The 5,525-nt window shown below is 45.6% G+C and overlaps 1 non-coding gene across 1 annotated transcript; it reads left to right on the top strand.

The window, feature by feature from the left end:
• Positions 1 to 609: 609 nt before the first annotated feature.
• TRNAT-CGU (transfer RNA threonine (anticodon CGU)) lies at positions 610 to 682 on the top strand. Its single transcript has one exon. It is a non-coding gene; the product is annotated as a tRNA-Thr (tRNA).
• Positions 683 to 5,525: the final 4,843 nt, after the last annotated feature.

The following is a 5,525-nucleotide window of genomic DNA, read 5'->3' as shown; positions in this document are numbered from 1 at the left end:
GCGCTCATTATGCCATCTCGCTGGTAATGCTGAAAACATGAAAGTTACTGCCGAGATGCCCGTCACCAGCGGTAAGTGGTAGATATAAATAGATTGCCGTTTGAATGTTGAAGGACGTGCTCCTCTGTGGCTCGGTGGTTAACGCCTCGCACATGTTCCAGATTTTCCACGTTCTATTCCGCACGCCGGAGTCTTTTTCAAGATTATTTTTCTTTCTTAAGTTTATATATATATATATATATATATATATATATATATAAGGGAAAGAAGTGTATACCTAAGGGCTCGTTTTTCCGTGTTTTGGCATTACTGTCTGTTATATCTCATTATTATTGTGTTAAAAACACGGAAAAACGAGCCCTTAGGTATACACTTCTTTCCCTTATTTCATTGAACGAGGGTCTCGTACTGGCAGACTTGGTGTGTTTAGGTTGTATAAGAGGGACAATTAATCAGCTGCCCGCTCATAATAAGTTCACGTGCTACGTGACGCCAAACATGCGCATAAGAGTGTTTTCACACTCGTTGTTTGGCTTATAGATGGCGCTGACTGTCGCTCCTACTTCTAAATTCACAGATAAACCCAAAAAAGTGGATGGAGAGAGGGCCGCTGTAATAGCTCAGTGGTTAGAGCATCGAACGCGTAATTCGAAGGTCGTAGGTTCGATTCCTGCTTACAGTTGGTAATTTTTTCATCCACTTTTCTTTCTTCTTATTTACATTCCATTAATGTTAATAACTTCCCCTGTACATTCCTTGGCATTACTGTCTGTTATATCTCATATATATATATATATATATATATATATATATATATATATATATATATATATATATATATATACGGTGAGTGACGGCGACGCCGATGCCGGCGGCAAAATCCAGCCGAGGGTGTCCATGTTGATACGAAGTGTCACTGCCAGGTGAAACAAAGGAAGCACGTGTCACCACCGCCGGAAAATGGTGCTGCCAATGGTGAGGCTGCGAGATCACAGGCACTATCAACAGATATACCCCTATCAGCGTTTATGTTGAAGAACAGAGTTCATGTAGTTCTCGATGGAATGGCTACTATGGCACTTGTGGATACAGGCGCGACAGTCTCAGCGATGAGTGTAAATTTTAAGAACCTACTAGGACCTAGACTGATGTTTTGCCTGAACCGTGGTGTGACATTTCATGGTGTAAGTGGTGACGCGTTGTGTCCAGTGGAATATTGTACTGTGGACGTCTCGCTGTGTGGCAAGGTGTTTTGCACAGAGTTTGCAGTTATTCCGCGGTAAACACATTACGTTATCTTGTGTATCGACTTCTTGTGTGAGTGTGGGGCAACTGCAGGCTGCAGAAGTGGGCATCTTTGCATACACGCTACTTTCCCAGCGGAACTCTTGGAAAATTCCTGTCGGGATGAATTCATCTTTTTTGTCTCCGTGAACATAGTTGTTCTTGAATTTTCTGTTGTGTGTGTTCCCGCGACATGTTCCAGAAACAACTGTGGCACGTTTGACGCCACTCTCGAACCGATCCCCTTGGCATGCCTGAAAAAGGACATTCTCACTCCCCATTGCGTAGTGTCAATCATTGATGGACGGGCAGGTGTGTGGACAATGAACAGTTCCATGGAGCCAGCAGTTTTGCCAGTCGGCATGAAACTTGCAGTATTTAGACCAAAGTCATCTACAGCGCTGGTTGCGCTTGTTGATGCTACAAGCCAAAATGAACATGTAGGTTCACAAGGTTCATAGGATGCCCGATTGCTACAAATGGTCAGTAGGTCATTTGACCAAATCGAACGTCATACACTGCTCGACGTTCTATCTAAGCACTCGAAAGTGTTCGATTTTTCTAAGAACAGCCAAAAGCCCTTAATTCCACCGTTCCGGATACGTCATCAAATCCACATAGAGTCGGCGCATCCCATTAGACAGAAACCTTACCTAGTGACACCATCAGAGCGCAAGATCATCGACAAGCAGGTCCAAGAAATGCTGGAAAAGGGACTAATTCAGGAATCAGTGAGCCCGTGGGCTGCTCCCGTCATCCTTGTGAGGAAGAAAGATGGTACGTTTGCGTGGACTACAGCCGACTGAATTTCTGCTACCAAGAAAGATGTCTATCCACGGCTGCGCATTGATGACGCGCTAAACTGCATGCAATCCGCGTCCTACCTTTCTTTTGTTGACCTGAGATCGGTTTACTAGCAAATTCTGATGCGCGCAGCTGACAAAGAAAATACGGTATTCGTTACGCCCCACGGACTTTACGAATTCAACCTAATGTCATTCGGGTTATGTAATGCTCCTGCGAGATTCGAAAGATTTATGGACTCTTTATTGCGTGTTATAAAATGGCATATATGCATGTGTTACCTTGATGATGTCGTAATCTTTTTACGTACGTTTCAGGAGCACAAGACTCGCCTAGACCTTGTGCTCAACTGCATTTAAAAGGCTGGCCTCATATTTAATTCAAAAAAGTGCCACTTCGGCAAGCGACAGACACTGGGGTTGGGACATCTCGTTGATAAAGATGGCTTAGACCTGGTCGTTGAATCATTCGAGCGTCCTAAATCTGTGAAACAACTTCGTAGCTTCATCGGACTCTGCTAGTATTTCCGCTTTTTCGTACCCAGGTTTGCAGAGTTGTTCACCCCGTGACGAGCCTTCTACGCAAGAACAGCCCGTTTCAGTGGACCTCCGAGTGTGATGCCGCTTTTTACCAGCTGAAGTGGTTGTTAACTTCACAGCCAATACTTCGGCACTTCAATCCTTCGTCACCCACGGAAATTCACACAGACGCAAGTGGCATCGGTATCGGCGCCGTTCTCGTTCAGCGCTCTGGTAAGAAGGAACACGTCGTGGCGTGCGCAAGTCGTTTTTTAAGCAAGCCTAAACGCAAGTACACAGCGACCGAACAGGAATGCTTAGCGGTAGTCTTTGCCGTGAAACGGTTCCACTCATACATCTATGGTCGCCCGTTCACTATCGTCACACATCATCATTCCCTGTGTTGGCTGGTCAAGCGTCGTGACCCATCCGTTCGCTTCACGCACTGGACATTCATTTGCAAAAATATGTCTGGAACGTTTCATACAAGACTAGCTGTCTACACGCTGATGCAGATTGCCTCTCCAGAATGCCGCTACCGACGAGAGATTGTGAAACCGATAACTTCGACGACCTTGTCGCTTCTCTGTCGTCTGGTTTTCCCGATGCCGTGACTTTCGCCGCTGAGCAGCGTAATGACCCAAGCTTTAAAGCTCTCTTCCTTGGAGCAAAACAGTCAATAAGCGAAGGCCGATTCTGCGTCCTAAATGTTCCTCTTTGTTAGAGAAACTTGTCCACGACGGGCGCCCGCTTTCTGCTGGTTGTTCCTGCGTCCCTTCAGACGTCTGTTCTGTGTCTCACGCATGACAACCCGACCTCTGGCCATCTAGAAACCACACGAACACTTAGTCGCACAAAAGAGCGGTTCTATTGGCCGAAAATGAGCAACACGAATCAAAACTTTACGTGGCCAGCTGTACGCAGTGTCAGAGCCAAGAGCGGCCCACCTAAGGTCCAGTCAGTCGCCTGAAGGCCGTGAAGTCCCCCGGTTACCCTTTCGAAAAGGTCGCCACTGATATAATAGGACCGTTTCCACGCTCCTCAAAAGGTAATCGGTGGATAATTGTGTGCGCTGACTACCTGACGCAGTACTGCGAGACGGATGCCTTATTTTCCGCCACGAAAGTCAAGGTTTCAGAATTCCTGCTGCATTCAGTCATCCTCCGACACGAGCCACCTCGCGTGATAATAAGTGACCATGGTCGACAATTTACGGCTGATATTGTCGAATTATTACTTCGTTTGTGTGCCTCCAACTCCAAGTTCTGACACTCAATTGCGTATCATCCACAAACAAACGGCCTGACCGAGCGCACAAACCGAACTTTATCAACATGTTGTCAATGTACGTCGCCTGCGACCACAAGAACTGGGATGAAGTATTACCGGTCGTCACGTACGCCTTCAACATGGCGAAACACAAAACGACAGGCTTTTCTATCTGCTCTACGCTCGTTCACCGCGACATACGCTGGACACATTTTTTTTATTTTGTCGTCCACAACGATTTCACAATTGTGGAAACTTTGTGTAGTCGAGAAGAGGCACGTCGACTTGCATGCTTATACGAACACTGGCAGCGCAAGAGTCCTCCAAAACTCGCTACGACAGCCAACACCAGCATGTAACCTATGCCCCCGGTAATCTAGTGTGGTTGTGGACCCCAATACGTAGACGTGGCCTGTGTCATGGGCTACTCGAACAGTACGCCAGCCCAATCATGATACTTCTACGTCTCAGCAAGGTCAACTATGAAATTGCCACTAGTATGACCACTAGCGGCCGACGTTCATGCAAGACAGAGGTGACGCACGTTGCCAGCCTGAACACGTTTACACAATCAATACAATGCCTCACCCAGAGGGTTTCGTCTGAGAGAGGAGGAATGATACGAAGTGTCACTACCAGAAAAAACAAGGGAAGCGCGGTTAGAGATGGAAAACGACGTTGTTTCTACTGTGATTGCGGTCTCAGTGCCTTTTAAGAAACTCCTTAAGTTACCTCGCCATACGCAACAATATATTTGTCATCGCAATAAGACATTCTCTTGCTTTAGTTAAAAAAGTAATGCAGTTTCGGCGTTATTTTCATCATGTAATTCACTCCAATTAGTCTTTCGAATGGTGTATATAATTTTTTTTACTCAGACGTAGTGCGTATGTTATTTCAACTACGGTGAATCTTGTATCGTGTTAGCTGCCTGCGCATGCGCCTTTTTGTATCTGCCTTTTGCTTATCACTGTTCTGTACCGCTTGGCTGCGATAATGCAGCTGCCCCACGATATATATACCCGCACGCTGCCACAAATAAAGGGTTTTCTTCATTGTTGCTTCAAGGCTGCGTGTTTACTGCTGGACACCGGAACAAATCTCTTTAGACCCGAAACACAAAAATATCGGATTACGATCCGTGACAGCATAAACCAATAATCCTGCTCTAATATCGTCGGTAGATAGACTGACCCCAGTGTGATCAATCAGTGTATTGGAATCGTACCTAGTTAAAACACGTATTACTGACGAAAAGCCGCAACCAAGAAAACAACGTACGTATTAAGAACAGGATTGGCTTTGTTGATCACCAATGTTAATGTTTATGTTACCACACAAAACTACGTTCTTGTTCTTTTCAATTAGTTTGTTTAACATTAGTTCAAGTACTGCGCAGATCTTTGCAAATGATGAAAAGTGGGATCGGTAAAACGATATAATAATGGTGTTACGGTTAGTCGGCGACAAATACTGACGGTCAATTTCAATGCAAGCGCATTCAAAGAGGCGTGCTTAAGGACAGGTCAATTCGCCGCCGATAAGGTACAGAAGATTCAACAAAAATAGCTGAACCGCCACTACGAGTACCCTACGATGACAATATTCTGATGTGTAGCCAGGGTTTCCATACAGGGCACCGTCGTGACT

This window comes from Rhipicephalus microplus, chromosome 9 (assembly GCF_043290135.1).
Source record: "Rhipicephalus microplus isolate Deutch F79 chromosome 9, USDA_Rmic, whole genome shotgun sequence".
NCBI lineage: Eukaryota > Metazoa > Arthropoda > Arachnida > Ixodida > Ixodidae > Rhipicephalus > Rhipicephalus microplus.
Note: the sequence above shows the minus strand (reverse complement) of the source record. Positions and strands in the feature narration are given on the sequence as shown.